The sequence below is a fragment of the Manis javanica genome, chromosome 1 (assembly GCF_040802235.1).
Source record: "Manis javanica isolate MJ-LG chromosome 1, MJ_LKY, whole genome shotgun sequence".
Taxonomy (NCBI): Eukaryota; Metazoa; Chordata; class Mammalia; order Pholidota; family Manidae; genus Manis; species Manis javanica.
In genome coordinates this window covers 84,792,924-84,818,766 of record NC_133156.1, presented here as the reverse complement: position 1 = coordinate 84,818,766, position 25,843 = coordinate 84,792,924, and positions in this window count along the sequence as shown.

Here is a 25,843-nt window from a genome sequence, read left to right as displayed (position 1 = left end):
ACCATTCGATTGCTTGGTACAGTCCTACTCTCACTGAGATTATGTTCCTTTAATCATATTTTGTTTTTTCTTTATATTTAATCTTAGATAATTTCTGTTGTCTTTTTAAAGTTTGCTTATCATTCCTTTTACCTTGTCTCTTTGGCTTTAAGTGTCATGTAATAAATGCTTCAATTAAGAAATTAAATTTTTATTTCTAGAATTTATTTTTCTTAGTGTTTACATTTTTTTGAATTTCACTTTTCCTCACCTGTTATATAAAATTTTCCTTTAATATCATTAGCATATTCATCATAGTTATTATATAGACCTTCTGGGTTATCTTTGGCTCTGCTTTTCCTGATAGCTTTATCTTTTACTATGAATTTCATTTTTCAGTTAATTTCCATTTCTATTAATTTTGTTATTTTATACTGCCATTATTGATGAAATAGTGTTGAAATTTGTCTAGGCAGTAAGTTAGTTTTTAAGATGATTATCTTTCTTCACTTTGTATCCCAAGGATGCATGGGACCTCTATCTGTATTCAGATTAGGTTTCCCTGTTCAGTTCCCTAGTTTCTGTCATCCTCCTTTCAATTATTAGCTACACAAGATCCCTGAACTCTGAGCCCATCATAGTGGTATTTACAAGTTCAGGTATGGTCCCAATGTGTTTCACTGTTTTTGGTCTGTCCTCAATGGAAAAGTCAATTAAATATAGTTCTTATATGATATGTTTCCCTTCTTTTGAAGGATGTATTTCCAGATTCTTCCTGCTTTCCATCAGCTTGCAGTACCTTTAAGTAATAATTGTTGAAAAGAGGGTACAGGTTTATCATTATCATAAGTATGTTTGGCCTCATATAAGCTATTCTACCATTACCAGAAGTAGATTTTTAAACAATTTTTATAAATATCACTATCAAAATAGTAAAATAAAATAATGAACTCCATCTACCCATAATCAAGTTTCAGTAATTATCAACCTTTCAGCAAATATTATTTCATCTATCCTTCCACCTATCACACACATTTTTATTTTTATTTTTTCTAGATTTTCTTAAAGACAATCTCAGAAATTGTATCATTAAACTTGAAAACATTTCACATATATTTCTAAATGATACTTTTTCTTAAGCTAATCATATAATAACCATATCTGTAAAATTATTTTAATGTCATATGATATCCAGCTCATACTGACACTTGCTGAAATGTCTCAATAAATTTTTATAATTATTTGAATTACAATCTGAACAAGATAAAATTTGCATTAATTTGATTGATATAACTCTTAAGTTCCTTTTAATCTATCCATTATTCTCCTCCTCCCTTTTATGTACACCCAATGTGGATATTGAATAAACCAGTAAGTTATTTGTCAGCTTTCAATTTTGAAAGAGAACTACCAAATATCAGAGCCAATAACATGAACACCAAAATGCTTTTAATTTGTGACAGTCAAGCTTTGTAAAGAAAGCAATAATTTGTACTTTGATGCTTAGTTTTTTGTGTCAAGAACAAGGTCTGGAGAATGGAAAATAAAGTTTTATGCTTAACACTGATTTAGAAAATAGTAAATGATTATTTAAGACCTTGGCTTGAGGTAATAAACTGACACAGAGGAAAGAAAAAGGCCCAATATGAGTCCCATGTGTTTTAAGGGAATCTAAAACCATATATGTGTATTGATACCCAGGGTTTGGCCCAGAAAAGCCATAAACCTATTAGGCATTTCACAAAACGTATGGTGCCTAGGTTATGGATTAATAAATAGTTTACAATAAAGTATTTGGATTGATGAGCAGAAAAAGAGCATTATAGAGACTGTCACTCTGGATTAGATTTTCCAAAAGTCTCCCTCAAATTTCCCAGCACCCATTTAGCCAAAGTGATAAAAGCATGATGTTGGATCCAAAGAGCACAGGATTAAGAAATGAGCAATACAGATTTCATGAAGAGAGGCCAGGTGTCCACTGATATCTATCACAAAAGCTGATAAACTCAACACAAAGTATTATTCTAGTAAGGTATGCCACAGGGATGCTCAGGAGGACAAAAAAAGATACTTGGATAAGATTCCACTTCCCTCAAATCAGGAAAATATGTAACTAACACTGCCACACTAGAATTTTGAAGTATGTGAATGCAATGGAAAATGGGTGCAATCCTAAAACCGTGATTGGTGATCCTAAAACAAACAGAAATTAACTGGGTTTATCAGACTCCATAATCATGAGGAACGGTATCCCAAAAGCTAAGTGAATTTCATTATGAAGAAACAAAATGTGTCACCTCATGGCAGACCCAACTCTGTGACAGCCAAAATAATAAAAGCCAAAAACATATGGTTAGTATTATTAGAAAATAAGTCTAATTTTATACATCCAAAATCAAGCATATTTAATGCATTGCAAATTTAATGTTGAATCATATTTGTTTTCCCATGGAAGGATATTTGGAGCCCAAGCTTTTCTAAATTCATATACATTTTCTGTAAGAAGTTGAGATGAAAAAAAATTATTTAATACAAATAAACCAAGTATCTGACATGATTTTGGTTGAGGGACTAAAAGTTTGGAAGCAACTATACTATTTTCCAGAAAAGGGGAATTAATTTCTGGACTACTTCATAAATATAGGGTTAAAAGAAACTGATATTCTCAGGAAATTTAAAATGTCTATGCGTAGTTTTTTATTTCTCTTCTAAACTCTTTCAAATCAACCTTGCTAGAAAATAAATAAAATAGCAGTCAAAAATAAATTATAAACATACTAATCCATTTTTATATTCATCTATACATTAGTTATTATTAATGACTATGTGTGATAAACATGACTGGTTCTCAGAAATGTGGCTGCAAATATGTGCATCAAATCTCATGCTCTATAATAACTAATTATAAGCTTTGCATTTATTTCCTCTGAATTATGCCAATATTAATTATAATATCATTTTTTGAAGTTCTGGAGAGTTGTTTTTTTTTCTCTCTTTCTCTCTTTTCCAGTTGATTTCCTCTAGAAGTGTGTGGCCAAGGGAGTAAAAATTCTAAGAACAGACAAAATGTGGCTTCTAGGTCAATGCTCTGTCTGAAACCATCTTCCTTGATTATAATCTAAGAATCAGATACAGAATATATTTCCAGCTTGAGGCTCTATAGCTTTATCTTAGGGGACTCTGAGTCTGGTTTTCATCATCAATGAAAATAGCTTCTGTGAAAATGGGGAGAACTCTCTTATATTAGTTTGGTGTATCTCCCTTAAAAAAAAAGTTTCCAAGTTCTTCAACTAAGTTTAGTAAGTCCTGCATAAGAGAAAGTATTCTTTATGCTAATGATGTCTCCCTGGATTTTTATAAATGCAGACATATTTTAAGATTGATATATCATCTGTGTTGGACTGGATATCCACTGTTAGACAAATAGTTCTGCTGACACTACATAATTTAACTCCATTACAAAATCTGTGGGATACCAAAATAATGCAATTTTTAAAATCATAATTGGAACATGTTAAATTATGTTCTCAATGCTCAGAACAATGATTGCCATATGAATAGATTTATGAGGTGCCATTTTGTTTCACTATAGTCTTTGTCACAAGAAGGATGTGGTAGAATTTTAATGTCCCATACATTCTGTCAATTACAAAATTCTACTATACAGCTTTGACCTTTTCAATGTTCTATGATTTGATTGGCCATTCATTGTATTTTTCGCTTGCTTGCTGTCCCACTAACCTGCAGGGAAGATATAGAATGGGCAGCCAATTAAAGTGCAGAATATTGAAAAGGTCAAAACAATACAATATGCTATCTTCACTCAATATATCAGATAGCAACCAGATGTAGTTGTTCTACAAGGACAAGTAGAAGTATGGCTGCAGGGAGGGAGAAACAAAAGACAATTACCCTACAGTCCAGTTGACAAATTACCAAAGTTGTGTTTTTCCGAATAACTCAGTTATTTTCAGAATTAAAAAGTTGAAGTCCATTTCAAAACAGGGGGACAATCAAAGTACATTTAGTTTGAACAGGTAAATCAATCTCTTTGAAAGCTGTTAAAATATCTGTGCCTGTATACCTATATAGATGCAAACAAACACTTCCTAGCACCTTCCTAGCACTTTTTTAATACTATATAACATTTTATTTCTTCTAATATTTAATTGTTTTTTTTAACTAACTATCATGTTTGCATAATCTTTACTAAAGAGAGAATAAATGATAATATAGGAGAGAATAAATAATAATATAGGAGCCATGATGTATTTTGTAAGTTTAGTCGTCTTCCTTTTTCATAAGTTTTATATTGCCAGAATACTAAATTCTAACCTTTGAAAGGATATATAATTACCTATTATGGTGATAAAAACTCTGATTATTGGTTTGTTATATCACGGCAGCATTTCACTCCATGTGTATTTTGTTACTCATTTCATGTTTTCAACTATACTAATTCAGTGTCCCCATGAAATAAACTGGTTTTAAGCTGATAATTATGACCCTCTTGATATCTCACATCAAAAACATGTACAGCCAGAGATTCCACTTCCCCTGAAATACATTTTATCTTCCCTATTTACTACCTTTAGTTCAGTTTTATGTCTTTTTAGTCAATGTTTTGAAACTGTTTACATGAATGCTGCTTGTTAGAATTTTATATTACATAGAAATCAATTATTCCAGAATGCTTTAAAGATAACTTAATAACACCTGGTGTTGAACCAGTGTGACTAGAATTAAACATCAATGGCTGTACCTAGATAGAAATTGAATATCTGTTCCACAATATAAGCAGTCAGGAAGAAACATTAATCTCATAAACTTTAATTTTCTTTTATTATTTTTTCATAATCCTTTATGCTGTTTATAATTAAGATATTTACAACATATGGACTCTTTTCTTTTTGATGAGTCTCTTCCTTAGATTTACTCTCTATACTTTGCTAATTTCTACTTTTCACACAATGAAGGGATCTTGGTATGATCATTCAGATACCACACTTGTACCATAAAATGACAGAAAATTGTTATTTAAGGATAAATATTTCATTGTCAACTCACATGTATTTCAAACAATGTCAAGTCTTATCTCCAGAGCAATAGGAGGATAATCAAAGTGTTAAGGTTTAAACACTAACGTTTGGAGTAAGTTTCTATGCATGTAACCAGACAGGTAGTCCCCTTTTGATGAAGCCCCTTAGACTTCTCATTAACAAAGAGAAGCCCAAGTCCCTTAATCATCACTCAGAGCAGAAATTAGGCCAGGTAGATAGAGATTAAAGAAAATGGGAGCAGTGGAGCCAAGATGGCAGCGTGAGTAGAGCAGAGGAAATCTCCCAAAACCACATATATTTATGAAAATATAACGAAGACAACTCTTCCTAGAATAGAGACCAGAGGACACAGGACAACATCCAGACCTGCGAGAACCCAGCGCCTCACAAAGGGGGTAAGATACAAGCCCCGGACTGGTGGGACCCAAGCACCCCTCCCCCCAGCTCCCAGCATGAGGAGAGGAGTCAGAGCAGGGAGGGAGAGGGAGCCCAGGACTGCTGAACACCCAGCCACAGCCATCTGGACCAGAGGGCAGACACAGTGCATGCAGGGGGTGCTGGAAACTAGGGAAACAGGGCAGCAAGACCAGTGAGCAGGTCCCTGAGGCTGGCGCCCTAGGACAAAGTTTAATTATTTCTTTTCTTCTTTGGCAAGTGCTTTTTGGAAGTCTTAAAGGGACAGGGACCCCAAAACTGGACAGAAGCATCCTGGGATAATTAGTCCAGAGGCAGGGAATCTGGGGATCTCTGGGCACTCTAACACCCTGGGAAGCAGGGAGCACAGAGGTCCCTCACGGAGAAAAATAGCCTCCTGGCCACTCCCCCTCCAACGTGGCTCCACCATTTTGGAGCTGCAGCCCGAGGCAGGCCACGCCCACAGCAACAGCAGATATAAACTCCATTGCAGCCAGGCAGGAAGCAGAAGCACTGTCTGCACGCAGATGCCCAGCACAAGCCACTAGAGGTCGCTGTTCTCCCAGGAGAGGAAGGCCACAAACCAACAAGAAGGAAAGTTCTTCCAGCCATCACTCGTCCCAGCTCTGCAAACTATTCCTATCACCATGAAAAGGCAAAATTACAGGCAAACCAAGATCACAGAGACAACACCAGAGAAGGAAACAGACCTAAACAGACTTCCTGAAAAAGAATTCAAAATAAAAATCATAAACATGCAATGGAGATGCAGAGAAATATGCAAGAGCTAAGGGATAAAGTCCAGATGGAGATCACAGATGCCAGGAAGGAGATTACAGAAGTGAAACAAACCCTGGAAGGATTTATAAGCAGAATGGATAAGATGCAAGAGGCCACTGATGGAATAGAAACCAGAGAACAGGAACGCATAGAATCTGACATAGAGAGAGATCAAAGGATCTCCAGGAATGAAACAATATTAAGAGAACTGTGTGACCAATCCAAAAGGAACACTATCCATATTATACTATAGGGGTACCAGAAGACGAAGAGAGAGAAAAGGGGATAGAAAGTGTTTTGAAGAAATAATTGCTGAAAACTTCCCCAAACTGGGGGAGGAAATAATCAAACAGAACACTGAAATACACAGAACTCCCAACAGAAAGGACCCAAGGAGGACAACACCAAGACACATAATAATTAAAATGGCAAAGATCAAGGAGAAGGAAAGAGTTTTAAAGGCAGCTAGAGAGAAAATGGTAACCTATAAAGGAAAAACCATCAGGCTATCATCAGACTTCTCGACAGAAACCTTACAGGCCAGAAGAGAATGGCATGATATATTTAACACAATGAAACAGAAGGGCCTTGAACCAAGGATACTGTATTCAGCACGATTATAATTTAAATATGATGGAGGGATTAAACAATTCCCAGACAAGCAAAAATTGAGGGAATTTGCCTCCCACAAACCACCTCTACAGGGCATCTTACAGGGACTGCTCTAGATGGGAGCACTCCTAAAAAGAGCACAGAACAAAACACCCAACAGATGAAGAATGGAGGAGGAGAAATAAGAAAGGAGAGAAAAAAAGAATCTCCAGACAATGTATATAACAGTTCAATAAGCGAGCTAAGTTAGGCAGTAAGATACTAAAGAGACTAACCTTGAACCTTTGGTAACCACAAACTTAAAGCCTGCAATGGCAATAAGTACATATCTTTCAATAGTCACCCTAAATGTAAATGGACTGAATGCACCAATCAAAAGACACAGAGTAACAGAATGGATGAAAGAGCAAGACCCATCTATATCCTGCTTATAAGAAACTCACCACAAACCCAAAGACATGCACAGACTAAACGTCAAGAGATGGAAAAACATATTTCAGTCAAACAACAGAGAGAAGAAAGCAGGGGTTGAGGTACTAATATCAGACAAAATAGACTTCATAAAAATAAAGTAACAAAAGATAAAGAATGACACGACATAATGATAAAGGGCTCAGTCCAACAAGAGGATATAACCATTCTAAATATATATGCACTCAGCACAGGAGCACCAGCATATGTGAAACAAATACTAACAGAACTAAAGGGGGAAATAGACTGCAATGCATTCATTTCAGGAGACTTCAACATGCCACTCACCCCAAAGGATAGATCCACTGGGCAGAAAATAAGTAAGGACATGGAGGCACTGAACAACACAGTAGAACAGATGGACCTAAAAGACATCTACAGAACTCTACATCCAAAAGCAACAGGATATACATTCTTCTCAAGAGCACATGGAACATTCTCCAGAATAGAACACATACTAGCTCACAAAAAGAGCCTCAGTAAATTCCCAAAGACTGAAATTCTACCAAACAACTTTTCAGACCACAAAGGTATAAAGCTAGAAATAAAATCTACAAAGAAAACAAAAAGGCTCCAGACACATGGGGGCTTAACAACATGCTCCTAAATAATCAACAGATGAACGAACAAATTAAAATAGAGATCAAGGAATATATGGAAACAAATGACAACAACAATACAAAGACCCAACTTCTGTGGGACGCAGCGAAAGCAGTCTTAAGAGGAAAGTATATAGCGATCCAGGCACACTTGAAGAAGGAAGAACAATCCCAAATGAACAGTCTAAGATCACAATTATCGAAACTGGAAAAAGAAGAACAAATGAGGCCTAAAGTCAGCAGAAGGAGGGACATAATAAAGATCAGAGAAGAATAAACACAATTGAGAAGAATAAAGCAATAGCAAAAATCAATGAAACCAAGAGCTGGTTCTTTGAGAAAATAAACAAAATAGACAAGGCTCTAGCCCAACTGATTAAGAGAAAAAGAGAATCAACACAAATCAACAGAATCAGAAATGAGAACAGAAAAGACATGACAGACTCCACAGAAACACAAAGAATTATTAAAGACTACTGTGAAAACCTATATGCCAACAAGCTGGAAAACCTAGAAGAAATGGACAACGTCCTAGAAAAATACAACCTTCCAAGACTGACCAAGGAAGAAATACAAAAGTTAAACAAACCAATTACGAGCAAAGAAATTGAAATGGTAATCAAAAAACTACCCAAGAACAAAACCCCTGGGCCAGACGGATTTACTTCGGAATTTGTCAGACACACAGAGAAGACATAATAACCATTCCCCTTAAAGTTTTCCAAAAAATAGAAGAGGAGGGAATACTCCCAAACTCATTCTATGAAGCCAACATCACCCTAATACCAAAACCAGGCAAAGACCCCACCAAAAAAGAAAATTACAGACCAATATCCCTGATGAATGTAGATGCAAAAATACTCAATAAAATAATAGCAAACCGAATTGAAAAATATATCAAAAGGATAATACACCATGACCAAGTGGGATTCATTCCAGGGATGCAAGGATGGTACAACATTCAAAAAACCATCAACATCATCCACCACATCAACAAAAAGAAAGACAAAAACCACATGACCATCTCCATAGATGCTGAAAAAGCATTTGACAAAATTCAACATACATTCATGATAAAAACTCTCAGCAAAATGGATATAAAGGGCAAGTACCTCAACATAATAAAGGCCATATATGATAAACCCACAGCCAACATCATACTGAACAGCGAGAAGCTGAAAGCTTTTCCTCTGAGATCGAGAACAAGACAGGGATGCCCACTCTCCCCACTGTTATTTAACATAGTACTGGAGGTCCAAGCCACAGCAATCAGACAAAACAAAGAAATACAAGGAATCCATATTGGTAAAGAAGAAGTTAAACTGTCACTATTTGCAGATGACATGATATTGTACACGAAAAACCCTAAAGACTCCTCTCCAAAACTACTAGAACTGATATCGGAATACAGCAAAATTGCAGGATACAAAATTAACACACGGAAATCTGTAGCTTTCCTATACACTAACAATGAACCAATAGAAAGAGAAATCAGGAAAACAATTCCATTCACAATTGCATCAAAAAGAATAAAATACCTAGGAATAAACCTAACCAAAGAAGTGAAAGACCTATACCCTGAAAACTACAAGTCACTCTTAAGAGAAATTAAAGGGGACACTAACAAATGGAAATGCATCCCATGCTCATGGCTAGGAAGAATTAATATCATCAAAATGGCCATCCTGCCCAAAGCAATATACAGATTTGATGCAATCCCTCTCAAATTACCAGCAACATTCTTCAATGAACTGGAGCAAATAATTCAAAAATTCATATGGAAACACCAAAGACCCCGAATAGCCAAAGCAATCCTGAGAAAGAAGAATAAAGTAGGGGGGATCTCACTCCCCAACTTCAAGCTCTACTACAAAGCCATAGTAATCAAGACAATTTGTTACTGGCACAAGAATAGAGCCACAGACCAATGGAACAGACTAGAGACTCCGGACATTAAGCCAGACATATATGGTCAATTAATATTTGATAAAGGAGCCATGGACATACAATGGCAAAATGACAGTCTTCAACAGATGGTGCTGGCAAAACTGGACAGCTGCCTGTAGGAGAATGAAACTGGACCTTTGTCTAACCCCATACACAAAAGTAAATTCAAAATGGATCAAAGACCTGAATGTAAGTCATGAAACCATAAAACTCGTAGAAAAAAACATAGGCAAAAACCTCTTAGACATAAACATGTCCGACCTTTTCTTGAACATATCTCCCTGGGCAAGGAAAACAAAAAAGAAATATAGATGGCCAACAGACACGTGAATAGATGCTCCACATCGCTAATTATCAGTGAAATGCAAATTAAAACCACAATGAGGTATCACCTCACACCAGTAAGGATGGCTGCCATCCAAAAGACAAACAACAACAAATGTTGGCAAGGCTGTGGAGAAAAGAGAACCCTCCTACACTGCTGGTGGGAATGTAAATTAGTTCAACCATTGTGGAAAGCAGTATGGAAGTTCATCAAAATGCTCAAAACAGACTTACCATTTGACCAGGAATTCCACTCCTAGGAATTTACCCTAAGGATGCAGCACTCCAGTTTGAAAAAGACAGATGCACCCCTATGTTTATCGCAGCACTATTTACAATAGTCAAGAATTGGAAGCAACCTAAGTGTCCATCAGTAGATGAATGGATAAGAAAGATGTGGTACATATACACAATGGAATATTACTCAGCCATATGAAGAAAACAAATCCTACCATTTGCAACAACATGGATGGAGCTAGAGGGTATTATGCTCAGTGAAATAAGCCAAGGGGAGAAAGGGAAATACCAAATGATTTCACTCATCTGTGTAGTATAAGAACAAAGGAAAAACTGAAGGAACAAAACAGCAGCAGAATCACAGAACCCAAGAATGGACTAACAGGTACCAAAGGGAAAGGGACTGGGGGGATAGATGGGTAGGGTGGGATAAGAGGGGTGGAGAAGAAAAGGTGTATTGTGATTAGCATGCATGGGGGGGTAGGAGAAAGGGGAGGGATGTACAACACAGAGAGGACAAGTAGTGATTCTACAACATTTTGCTTTGCTGATGGACAGTGACTGTAAGGGGGTTTGTGGGGGTGGGGGGACCTGGTATAGGCGAGAGCCTAGTAAACATAATATTCTTCATGTAATTGTAGATTAATGATAACAAAAAAAAAAGAAAGAAAAGGGGCATTACTCCCTGATAGGATAAAACTAACTGTAAATCAACGAATAATGCATGCTTTAAATATCCTTAATTTTGATCATTTAAAGGGTGTCAGATGATCAACTATGGAAATATATTTTTCTGATAATATTCCTTTCTCTTAAAAAAAAACAGTTCCTGTGTGGCAATAAGTTCCTCACAATGGTATAAAGGGCATATCAAAGTGTGGGCAAAGGATTTGTTTGTGATTATACAGAGGATCAAAACCTAATTTGGCTACCCAGAAAATGAATTAAGATACGATAATGAAGAAGAACTTCCAACATCAACATTCTCTGGAACAGTCATTCCAGAAGATGTTCATGAAAAAACTTCAACAAAGATCCTGGTGCTGTTGCAGTTGTAGCTGCATTCATCCCACCAGTTCCTGGACTTGCCATTGGAATGAAGAAGGAGATATCTAAGCTGGCCTGTGCATATAGTAAAACAACAAATTTGACTGGATCTATACTGTCGGAACTCAACCAAGAATTAAGAGAAGTGCAAGTTGTAGCGCTCCAAAATCTTGCGACTATAGACTATCTACTGTTAAAAGAACATATGGGATGTGAACAGCTCCCAGGAATGTGTTGTTTTAATATGTCTGATTTTTCTTAAACTATTCAAATTCAGTTAGACAATATCCATCATATCATTGATAAGTTTTCACAAATGCCTAGGGTGCCTAACTGGTTTTCTTGGTTTTACTGGATATGGCTGGTAATTGTAGGTCTGCTTTGTTTATGTAGCTGTATTCCTATTATGTTAATCTGTGCACGCAATTTAATTAGTAGGTTAGACCTATACATGCTTATGTTACACTACAAGAAGATATGTCAAAGAAATAATCAATCTTCCCATGTTTTCTTCCGTCTGCTACTTCTATAGCTTTTCTTCTTCCTTTCTAATTACAACCCTTTAGTAGTATTCGTGCCTCTTTTCGAAAATTACCGAGTATCATAATTCTTCCAAGTGGTAAAGATACCTCAAGACAAATGCTAGGCATAGAAGCCACAGGGCATAAATCTGCAAAGAAGTAAAAAGCTAACCTTTTCAAACAATATCGCTTCTTTCTCACTTACCAACTTTACATTGCCCTGTATGACCCTGGAAGATGACTGGTTAGCCAGAGACGGGTAAGATTCCTCAAGGGAGGAACAATCTAAGACAGGCACAGTCGGAGGGGGGCCATCAGGTAAGAAATTGGGGATCAACAGAGGTGAGGCTTAGAACCTCACCTCCTCTGTTTTGAGAGAAATCTTCTGCATCCGTGGATGTTTTGTTGCCCTTGTCTAGCTTGGATTAACACATAGTCTACAGGCACACACCTGATCATCTCCATTTGCCCTCTTACAGCACTAAACTATGTTTTCTACCTTTATCTTACATCTACCTACCACTTCAGCATTTTATTAAAAAAAAATAATAATAATAAGGGAGAAATGTGGGATTCACATATTAATCAAGTATAAAAAACAAATATTCATATTTGAACTGATTGTTTATAGTTCATAATGTGTGATCAAAACCGAAAGTCTCTGCGATGAATGCCCTTGTACTGTTCACCATGTAAGAACTTATTCAATATGTAAGAATTTGTTCACCATGTAAGAACTTGTTCATTATGCTTCAGAAGATTGGAGACTGTTGAGAATTAGGCTTGGGGTTGATTAATGATTGTGCATTGAGTCCCCTATACAGAATTTTATTGTTGTTAACAACCATTTGATCAATAAATATGAGAGATGCCCTCTCAAAAAAAAAAAAAAAAGAAAATTGGAGCTTGCAAACCAAGGTAAAATAAACTAAACAGACACAGAAGTCTAAGTTTCCTCTCAAGGCCATAGGTAAACTTTTGACTCAAGTATCCTTGAGATATTTTTCAGGAAATCAGACCCCCTTCAGATGAGTCATTTGCTTTCAACAAGGACACAGACCCCATACCAGGTGAAGCAAGAAGACTTATGACAAAGATCTTTAAATATCCCATGTCACCTCACCACTGACCAGTCAGAAGAATGGGCATGAATGGATCATACAGCTTACAATCCTTTCCCATATTTACTTTTAAAATCTCTTGGCTGTATGCCAAGGGGGAGTATATGAGCTTGAGCATTGACTACCTGTTCTCTTTGTTTGGTGACCTGCAATAGACACCCATTTTCCTTCACTATATCCTAATGAAAGTCAGTGTTTGGCTTTGCCTGTATGTCCAGTGAGCAGAACCAGGTTTGTTTGGTTCACTAGCATGCATGCATTTATATTTCTAAGGAGTAAGAGTAAGGATTTAGAGTGAGGAGAATACTAAACAATCAATAAAAGTATGTTCCACCGCCATCTACACTGGCAAAATATTACCAGATATAAAATAATTGTGTTTCAAAAAAGAACATGGAAAATGGAGTGCAAATGGAAAACACCAGTGGAAGTATGTTTTGAACTGAGTATTGGAAAAATGGCAGATAAAATGAAAGAGGAAAAATTGGATTATGCATAGTGAAAAGAATCAACACATAAGGGTGAGATATAGTAAAGTCAATTAGTAATAAAACACTAATAAAGGGTAATAGAGAGAAGTAGGGAGATGGTTTGGGAAAAGCACTTAGTGCTAGATTCGAGTGAGTGTCAGAATAGAAAGTCTGGCACCCACTGTGTCAGTAATGGGGTCATGGGCATGACCACAGGAGTTCGCAGGACTTCTGAACAGGGGTGTTTTACACTGTTAAAATGAAATTATGCATTCTGGGGGGAAAAAAATGACAAAGGTAATATGCCCTCGTTGCGTAATTCAGGAAACACATGGTATCACCTTGACTTATTACTGGTAATGTTAATCTTGACCACTTGATTAAAGTGATGTATATCAGAATTTTCCATGGCCAAATTTCTAGTTTTTCCTTTTGTAATTACTAAATAGTTTGGGAGAGATACTCAGAAGCTTTTCACATATCTTGTTTATATGCTTAAAACTTTCATCCACTAATTTTAACATCCATTGGCGTATCTTGTCAGTGGGTATTACTACGCTTGCATTTTAATAATGATTCTCTAATTCCTAATTGCTTCAACATTGTTAATTGGAGTGCTTCTGTAAGGAAATGTTGCTCTTTTCCCTTTATTTATTTATAGCAGTATGGATACAAGGATATTTGTTATGTTCTTTGAGTTATAGTCAGATAATAACCCTACTTATTTTTATTTTGTGGATTGGGGGGGGAGTCTTTCAAGTTATCTCTGGTGTCCTTCAATAAGTTCTCTTCCCTGGCTTTCTTTTTCCTTCTTTCCCTTCCTCCCCTCCCTCCTTCCCCCCTTGCTTCTCTCCCTCTTTCCTGTGTAGCACTTTCTTACTTCATGGCATTCACAAGATGCTCCAGGTTCATTTATATTTCCCCTACACCAGCCCTGAAATAACCAGAATTCAAGAAGCCCTGCTTCCTATTTTTTTAAGAAAATGGTATTTTAGAAACCGTTATCGGTGTGCTAAATGGGGTCTTTGCTTCTAACTCCTCTGAGTGAAAAAGGCTAGGGAATGTAAGTATGTTTACCAACTAGGCACACACATTAATATAATTTATCTGTTTCTATTTTTCTTTAAATATATTCTTTAATGATTCCATATAAATAACTGTTACTATGATCCAGGAGCAGTGGGTTCATTCTAGCCTTTTCCATCTCATAATTTGTTGATTTCATTTTTTTTACAGAAAAATGTCATTCTTATTATTTACAATATATTTAGTATTTCTTAATCCTAGTATACAAATAAAAATAGTATATTATATTTATTCAGAATAAAGAATTCTGAAGCCATATCTCTGTGAGGAAAAATAATTACCAACTAATTTTTATAAAGTTTTTTTCCCTAGCCATATGGTATCCAGTCAAAAGACTGTTTAGTGATGTTACTTAGGTCTGCTCCTTTCTTTCGATCTCCTTCAATGTGGTAGTTCATTTGTAACACAGATTCAGTTGTATAGTCCTTCTGTTCATCATTTTAGGCTGCTTTGTATTATTAAGCTCGGCTGCGATAACAAATACCACACACTGGGTGGCTGAACGACAGGGATTTACCTTCCCACAATTCCGGAGATTGAGAAATCCAAGACCAAGGCTAATGAATTCAGCTTCAGGTAAGAGCTCGCTTCCTGATTTGCAGATTATCTGTATTTTTTTTCATCCTTTCAGTAATCCAAAGTTCTGGAATGAATCCTTGTTGTTTTCAGTTTCTCGATAGTCAAATCTCTATCTCCCCAATGAATATATGTGCCTGGTATAGACTCATCAAACGGGGATGGAGGAAAGGAGCACTGGGAAGGGCCTGACATTGCAGGGAGGAGGTCCACCTATATACCACAGGAAGAGAAGGAGTCGAACCCAGTCTAATCGTGCATGCTTTCTATCTGTAGTACATTTGTTATATTAATTATTCTAAATCCCCAGTTGGACAGAATCTTGTGTCTAGTTTTGATGATTGCTCTATCTCTATGAGTTTTCTGTTTCATATGGTTTGTAATGTTGTTAAAAGCCAGTCATTTTGTGTAGAATAACAGAAACTGAGATAGTTTTTATGCATGAAAATAGGCATGCCTTTGCTTCTGTTAGGCAGTTAGTGTAGGGAGATACTTATTTGAATCTACTTATGAACTAGTCTGGGTTTATTTGTTGTAGCTACTGTTAGCCTCAGTGTACCACAGCATGCCAATTCCTGCATGGCTATCATCTGTTTTAGGTAAGCCTTGGTTTATCAGAGCAATGAGAGTGTGCTTCTGATTTTTATATCCCTCCTTTCCATAGGCCTCAAAAAGAATGTCTTTGATTGCCCTTGTTCTACTTCTCTCTCTCAGCAGTTTTCTACTGTTATTCATTATTCAAAGAATGTTTTCTTGATGGTGGTGGAGGGGAGGGTGTTTTTTCTGTTGCTCTCATTAAACTTATCTTAGGTATACACGTGTCTTTGTGTCTCGTGAATATGGATTTTTGTTTCTTCTGCCTCTTCCCCAACAATAATTTTGGGGCCAAAATATCACCTCACACTTTCCCAAGTATAAGATTTATTTTTCCCCCAATTCCCTTTCCTCAGATGGAATGAATTATTACAAATACTTTAATGGGAGCAGCGTTCATTGCCCTGTCCTCCACAGGAGTTCAAGGCTTTCGTTCAGAAGGAAAGATAGGATCAGGCAGAATTTCTTGCACCTTGGGAACTTGCATTTCTCTCCCCTAGACGTGTATCACAATACTTACTTCTTAGAGTTCTTGCAGATTTTTTTTGAGAGTGCTCAGTGGGGTCTATGGAGACACAACCTTCAAGATGATAAGGGCCCCCACAATTCATGAGATTTCTAAAGGTTTCATAATGTCCTACTATTTCACACTTGATCTTGGGTAATTATTTGAGCTCAACTTCTACTCCTTCTACCTAGTTGAGTCTACCCAAAGGGAACCACTTCTCATATTTCCTCTCTGCCTGCAGGTACCATTCCTTTTTTAAATTTTTGGTCAGTTGATTGTTCTGCAACTTCAGCCCAGATCCAATGCATTACAAAGGTTAAAAAGCAATAATTTTCATTATGAGTGTATGGGCAATGTTTCTTTCATATCTTGATATACCAACACAGTAGATGGGAATCCTGTGCTGGATCTATGTAACAGTAGGAACTATCAGGTTTGGTTGCCATCCTTTATTTGTCATAATTCAGTTGACTAAGCTAATTAACACCATTGACATGACAAAGGTAATGCTCTTTGCATTCATGGTGGAAAATGAATAGATATTGAATAGTTCAAAATCTGACCTGTACAAAATCTTGAAGATTCTAAAATTCAGGAAATTAAATTTATATAGTTTTCTGCCACATTGCTTGATGCTTTACCAAATTTGAAGAATGTGTATATAATTAAATGTAAATTCAATGAAAATGTACTTTTATGTTCTTTAAACATGCTAAACAATGGTGAATATCCCCCCATCAGAAAAGGAAACAAAGAAAGATAGAGAAAATGTCCTATTGAGAATTAACTCTTGTGATTCAACACTGGACAATTTTTATTCATATATTCCAACTACCATCTAGCTCAAATACTGTTAGATTCACTCATGTCAAATATATATATAATATATAACTCAGGAACCCTAGGATACTATTCCAGAATTTGCCACTGTGGTGGCAGAATGATGTTAAACAAACTAGTATCTTGTAATAAGAAAATGATTGTAAAATGACAGTAGAATGTTTGTAGTTAGAAAAGAAGAGATTACATATTCAGAGCCTAGTTTTAGGATTTGACAAACGAATTTTTTTTCTCCCAGCAGGGAAGAGACTTGAATTTACATGGCTTATATTTTTAAAAGAACCTTAGTGCTTGATTTTTTCTTATTTCTTGTTGATCATGAAGACTTCTCCTGTCTAAGGATGTCACACAAAAATATACTCAGTGTATACAAATACCACTGGGACATCACTGATACTTAATTTCTTTCATATTAGGTATTCAGTTTTCCCTAAGATAGCAATTTTTCCATGTTTTATAACATAAAATTGTTTTGTTTTTGAAAATTCTATTTTGAAACTGTGAAAACAGCACCAGAGGTTAAACAGATTGGTGATATGAATATTTGCTTTCCTACCATGTTGGAAAGATATAATAAACTAGATGACTGAAAAGTTCTAGAGTCAATGTAAGTATTTGGCATTAAGAAGATGAAATATTTAATATTTGTTTTACATTAAAATAAAGTTGTACTTTAAGTTCTACATTAAGTTCATCTAGAAAGTTTATCTATAAATATTTAATCTATATAATTACTTTATCTTTACCTATATATGTATTTGATTTCTATTGCTGTGATTTTAGTATCAAGTTCTCAAATTACAAATCAGTTTTTCTGCCTTTAGACAGTAGTAATTCTTTCTTGGTGCTGTTTTCTATTCATGATGACCACACACAAATATTTTTATTTGTGTCTTAACTGGTGAATTTTGCTTATTGGTTTGTTGACGTATCTACAAAACTTTCAGTACTCAAAAAGTACTTGTGATATAAAAACAATGTTATAAAGAATACAAATAGCATAGAAAAGCCAAAAATATACAGTTTTGTCTTGAATAAACAAAATTTTCTGTTGTAAAGTTGCTAACTGAACTTCAGTTGGTTTAGCAAATTTTAAAAGAATTTTATTCCCTGAGCACATACTAAAACCATGGCTAGTGGTATCCATTAAGTAAAAACAAAAAGGAAACTGTTTTGAGAGAAAAATAAATAGTTGTTAAAGGTTGATTTTATAGGCTAGGAAGATTTTTTAAAATTCTGGTATAACTTGCTTAATTTTATTTTAGAAATCTAAGGTTACCTCAGGATAATGCTGATGTATAATAGATGCAGCATGAAAAAATGCCCCACAATATCCTCATTATATTATAGAAAATATTTCTCAGGGCAGCATCCTGACCTTTTTTGTACTGTATGTGCTGTCACTGTACTTCTAACATCATGGTTTGCATTATGACTGAGGATTTGTGAAGTAAATACAATCATTTTAATTAAAATAAAACCTTACCCAAGGAAGTGATAATTTTTTACCTTTATTTACAAATGTTATGTAATAGGCAATGTGCTATTTAACTCTACATATCTCTTCATTCTTACACATATTTAAAATTCTCAAGTATCTCTTAGCTATGTCTCTTATATTTCATTCATCTCTTTCTATGTTTCCTCAAAATTCTAGGATAATTTATGAAGTGAAGTTATTCTGAATAATAATTATTATTAAACAAATTCAATTTTCTAAGGGACTAATTTATTTATAGTTTATTTATATTATATTTATTTATATATATTATATAATATATATATTTATTTATATATATATAATATATAGTTTCAAAGTAGGAGATTTCAGTAGTATCAACATGCTATTTAAGGATTCTGTTACAAACTTTAATTTAGCAGTTAGCAATCTTGCTGCAGAATATATTGTAATATCACTTTCATCTCAGCTTTGTTTCTTTTTTTGTTTCACCTTCACAGATATTCTGTTCTCATAATCTTTCTTTACAGTATAAACCAAATAGTGATATTCCTTCAGTGACATCACACCTTCATCACTTTTAGCAGAGAGTCATCTCATGTTCAGTATAATACTGTCGTATTATACTCGGAAGAGAGGCCTCTGTCATGGGCCTCACATTGGAAATCCCCTCTTTGACCTTCCATCACATATGCCTTCACACATTTAATAAGAGATCTGCAGTATCTACACCATGTTCTAGATATCTGAGAACCCAGCACTCCCTACTGAAATAGGAATTTTCCTGGGTGGACAGACATGCCTACAGCAGGAGCAGGATAGACTCGGGAGTGGGAAGAGAAGCAGTACCGGCACTTCCCACCGTGTGCTTGTGGAACCTCAACAATCCAGGAACTTCAGATTGGAATCTGAAATGCTAGATCTTTAGAGAATTATAGTTTTCAAAGTAGGAGATATATTAAAATATGACACATAATAAAAATAAACTATAAAATAATAAAATAAAATATATAATAAAATAATTAATATTTTATTAACTTGATCTATGACTTTTGAACTCGACTTACAGTTTATGACTTATACTCTTTCTTTACACACTATGGAAGTTAAAGACCACTATGAAATTCAGACATGTATATATCCCAGGAAATCTAGAAATGCACACAAAAAAAATGGCTTCTTTTGGAAGTTCGTTGAAGAAAGTATACAAAGGATGGAATCCTTGGGGCAGTAGGGCAATCTCTTTCTCTTATGATACCCCTCATGATGCCACTGGCTTCCTAAAGGATAGATAGGTAAATATAAACACACTCCTCTGGAGAGGTAAGCTAGTCTCTTGGAGGAATGTACAGAACGTCTGCTGACTTGCATTCTAAGCACCACCCTGAAAAATTTCTCCAGTGCCAGTGTTCTCTGTAATACTACTTTGGGATTATACTTCCTTCTTCAATTAGTATCCTCTCAGATTCCGGAAAGGCTATTTTAGATTTAATCTTCTAACTACTTTTGAGTCTTGTACAACTGATCTTGCTACCTCTATCCCTAACCCGTGATGATGAGGAAAGCTTAGGCGTTGTCGAGTACTATCATTTTGAGAAAATAATATACTTTGGTTACAAATTTGAGATAGGCACTTTAAAAAAAGAGGAAATGGTATCTTGAAACTTTCAGTTCTAGCACCATGATAATAAATAGCTGTTCTTTGTAGCATAAGACTAAAAATTCAAAGAACATTTACAACCAACTAAGCTAAATAAAGATCTCTGTTAACTGACTAGTCTGGCTGGACCAAGGTCCTCAGTAAGATTAAGTGTAATGACTATGCTCCCTTCTTTATCCTAAAATGCAGAGTTTCATTCTATGCTTACCTTCTTTCAGTATAAAGAAGATAAGCACTCAGAAATGTCTAATTGTTTTATCACAGCAACCCCTAAATTTAATGGAATATAGCTGATAATTTGAGCTAGCTGTTAATAACTAACTTTGTATTTTTGTCTTATTTCTCTTGCTTTATTTGTTCTTATTATCTACATATACTCAATAATACCTCTGGCAGGAGTCGGGGAGTAGAAACAGGTGAGAGGGCTTGCATCTATTAATGCAAATAAGCTAATACTAAACTTGCCTGTAACAATTTTCTACAAACACATGCATTTTGTTTCTCCTACACAACACTCCTGAAAGGACTGAGATAATATAAATGACAAAAACAAAACAAAATTATACATCAATAAATTACTCTGCCTCCAATATAATGCATGCAGAAAATACCTCAATAATCATCAATCATGATATCACATGCAGCAGGATACACCTGAACTTAAGCTCACTCACCTTATTACTGAGGTATATTTGGAGCATACTGAACAAGGAACATACCAGAAGACTGCTTAAATAAAAACATCTGAAATTAAAGAGAAAGACCTCACTGTGAGAATGTGTGAGGCATGTGACTGGGCCTAAAAACTATGATTTAGCATGATATAGAATGAGTAATTTTGAGCAAAATATTGAACCTTCAACTTAGCTTTTCCTCTCCTTCTATGAACAGGAAATTTTGCTCAAATCTGTGTGGCAATATCTGTTTTCACATATTATCTCAATAAACATTGCAACACAGGGAAAGAAGATGCTACATATACTTATGCACATACTGTTTGTTATTTCTTTTGGCCACACAATCTTTGAATGTTGCTTTATGTTTGGGAACATCCAAGCTGATGAGTCTTGGTAAGGGAGCAATAAGCACTTCCACCTCTAGAAGTTAAAAAAAAATGCTGTGAAATCACTTTCTCAACTTTCTTTGCACCTAAGGCACAGGCACATGACTTCAGCTCTGTTAATCAGACATATACATCATACTCACATGCTGACATGGACAAGGGATGGAAATCTCTCTCCCCTTTCCTTTCCCCCCATAGCCACCGTAGCAGCAGCTGTCAAGTTTGCTTGCTTCACATAAATGGAAGTAATGGAAATCTGTAGCACTGAGTCCCACTCAGCTGCAGGAACAATATTTTCCTTAAATTTTTAGTGTTGCTTTGAAATTTCTTTGGAAATGTAGCCTTGAGCCTTGTTCCCCAATCTCTCAACAAATGTGTAAGCTGCACCATATCCTTTTAATTTCTTTTTCTGTTTAATCATCCAGAGTTCAGTGATTACAAATATGAACCCTGATTGCTCTTAGAATGTAAAACAAAGGTGAAACTTAAGGACTGCTCCTTCTTTATCAAACAGGATCAAGAGTTGCACAGTACAATTTATTCTGAATCAGTAAAAGCTAGAAACAATTGGTGTTATCAACACCCACATTGGATAAGAGTAGTGGCCACATCTGTGGTAATTTGGCATAGCGATGCTTGGCTGTTCAGTTAGTACATTTTGGTAGCAGTGGTAGTTTCAATGAGTGCCTTTTGCAATAAGTTCTTTTAGAGAATCTAGCATGAGACACCAACACTGACATGTAGTGCTGATGACTTCCAAACATCGACAGCTAGAATACAAAGGAAAATTGCCAAGGCAATGGTAGCAAAGAGAACTTGCTTGAGAGTATCATTAGACAAATCCTGGCAAATCCCTAAAATATTTGGGGATAACGGAGAGTGGGGCTTCAAAGAGAGACAATGAGATCCAGTGAATTCTCTGGTGGGTACTGGAGCTAGAAAAATACTCTTTATTACTTAAAGCAAACTGACTGTTTTATTGATTTAAAATCCCTAATATGTGTGTGTGTGTGTGTGTGTAAGCCAAAATTTTATAGAGTTGGAAGGATATTCATTTCCTTTAGAATAGTTAAAAAAACTTTCTAAAGATTTGTGGCATATACAAAATGTGCAGTGGTGCACATAAGCAAATAAATGAAGGATGGTATGCAGAAATGTGGTAAATGGTCTTTTGAGAGATGGCAGGAGAAATGAAGTGAATGTTCTTGAAAACATTCAGAAAAGGTAATCATAAAAAGAGTACATGATAGAATGAAAATAGCTGGGTGGATGAAGAAGAGCTTTAAAACCAAAGAGAAGAATAAAAACCTTCAAAAGGCTTGATTGACTTTGTTGTCAAAATGATTTTGAATGCAGGAAAATTCACATTTGTATGAACTACAGACTATATTAACCTACTGAGGATTCTGTATACAGGTCTATTGCACATTTTTTATTGTTCTATTCTGTAAATTGACATTCATCACACTTGCTTCTCATGTGAATAATTTCCCTGTCTCTGCTATTTATTGGATCAAATAATTGGCATTTTGATGACTATTTTGAAAGTGCAAGTTCTAGTGTTTGACTGAGCTGTTCCTACAGCATTCAGGCGCTGAATTTGTGTAGTACCCTTACCATTTCTGATTCTAATTCAAATCACAAGTCAAAGTTCTGAATATAAAGATAATGAACAGGACAGCTCTGCATATATTCATAACAAACTAAATTAACCCCTAGGCTAGAATGGAAAGCTAAGGACATCCTTCAATTAGAACCAATTGGCTATTGAAATGAATTTTTGGCAGCTAGAAAATATGAAACATGTACAGAAAATAAGCTCTCTGAGGGCTTTATTTGACATAAACATGAGTTTCTCATGCCATTCTTAGAATGTAGCTATGGTGATTTCATTTGTTTCTTAAAACTTTAAAGTGCTTGCCATTTTCCAAGAATTTTCTATTTAAAACCTGTTGTTAAGACTTTATGTGTTATGATCTGTTTTAGTTTTCTGTAAGTTGGAACAATGTTTTATCTTATGGAATATGACTTATGAAATATGACTAAATGTTCTAAACTAAGATTAATTTCTAGTAATATTTTAGTGTGATTATATACTTTTGAAAATTTGAGTTTTTCTTTTTAAAAATGTGCTTAACATGCAATATATCTAGTTTCTGTAGTGACAAAAATTTTTTCACAAATATCAACTTATCAAAATTTATTTCAAATTGTACCCATATACTAGGCCAGACATTAACTTGCAGTTGCTGAGTTCTTGTGTACGTTATAGGCATTTTGGAAGGGAACAATAAAAGAAAATGTGTTTATTAGTAAAGGAATGCCTCATTTTTAATGAACTGAATCATTCTAGCATTGGAATAAATAAATGATTCCAATCATGAAAATCTTTTATGAAGCTAAGAAAGTTTTCATATAAGGGATATAGAAAATAAGCATCTTATGTTTTTCATAGACAAAGGGATTGTTTCATCAAACAGTATGTATTTTATTATTCTTTTCTCTATTTTATGCTGATTATTTTATTTCTGATTCTCAGATTAGAAAAGAAGAAAGATAAAACTCAAATAGAGGCATTTCAAGTATAGATTCTCAAACCATATGCGGTGCAGCAAAATTAAGTGAAACGCCCGAAATATTTGGTGTAACAAAACAAATCTCATGTCATGCTTACTGGTCCTCTATACAGATCTTACAGGACTTATGAAAAATATAGAACTCTTTTAGACCTTTCTTACAAATATTTTCTGAATGGTATTATAGAAAAATGAAACATTCAGGCCTAATATTTTTTTACTTTTTTTACTTTGTTAATATTGTACAATTACCAAGGAAATAATAGGAGCTTTAATACATTATCTTGAAAATTCAAAAGATCACTATGTATTGTACATGTATGCATAAATTGAAGTTGACATAAAAGGTACCTTACTTGGAAGGATTTTTCCTTACTTACCTTAAAATAATTATATTAATCTATAAACCTTTCAACAATAAAAATGATTTTTCTTTATTTTATAGAATGTAAGGTGCTAATGTAAAATCCAAGCTAGAAAGTAAAAGGACTTAAAAATCAATAACTACCAGCAATTACTATTTTACTTATATACATTATTGGTATTATGCATAATGGTGGTTAAATGTAAATTAGGACTATGAAAGACAATAGCTAAAACTTAGGCATGCATAATTTATATTCATTCATCTACTTTTAATGAGAATACCTTTATATGGTACTGATACATTCATCAGAATCTTGAAAGAAAATGCAAATTCAGGGAATAATCCATTACCTTGAAACTATAACTACAAATTTAACAAAAAGACTAATATTTTCTTTTTTCGTATGCAAAGCATGACAGTTTTACTCTTTAAATATATTTATTAATATATTAAGGTTAATTTATTTTTTCAAATCAGATACTTGGCAGTGCCAATACCATTCTATGTTGGTTAAATACTTAAAACTATTAACTTCTCTGATTTTTCTGCTTATTCATTAAAGTGATCATTCATTCACTTGAGAACCTGGAGTTGTTGAGAACTTACTCTGCAGCTGTGCTAGGAACTCCTTAGGAGTCTGTGTTATTCTGTAACTTTAAGGTAATGAGGCTAGCGCTAGAAAAAACAAAGGGGAAAGATAAAAGGAGTCTGGATCCCTAAGGTGTGGAGATCCACAATCCTGAGGTGAATAACCAATCTGTAGGCTTGTTTCTGTGAAAAAAAGGAACTTGTATCTTATTTAAGCTACTTTTACTTTGCAGGTAAGTTTTGAGAAATAACAGATTTTTGATCTGCATACTGTGAAATGACAACGAAAAAATAGGAGAAAGTGTTGAATAGGAAGGAAAAAAATGAAAGCCTGTGGAGTGATTAGATGAATCAAACAAATTAAGATTTAAGAGAAAGAATTAAGAAAATAAGGACCTACACATTTTCATTATCTTTTTGGGCAAATGGGGAGATAAAGGGGAAGTAAATTTTGGAGTGAAGATGTTGGGAAATAGACTGAAATACTGGAGCATGTGTTCTACTTAGAGGATACAGCACAGAGGAATCCAAATCTGCTAATTTTCATTGCTGAAAAAGGACAGGCTTGATCATAGGAGAAGAGCAAAGTTGAAAGCAAAGGCTGGGAAAGAAGATACAACTGCCAACAAGCAGGGATCTTGAGAGAGGACCCTAGCAACAGATGAAAATCTCAGCCCTAGATACAAATACCTAGTAAGACCCTAAGCCAATGATCCAGCTAACTTGTACCCACATTCCTGACCCACAGAAACTGTAAGATAATAAATTTGTGTTTTCAACTGCTAAAGCTCTAAGCTATAGTAATTTTTTACATAGCAAAATAATAACAACATATTAGATGACTAGATCTAAACAAATAAAAATAACATTCTAGGTAATACTGTGCCAAGTATACTTACTCTTATGAAATTTAAATTGAATAATGTGAAATTTTAAAGACTTTT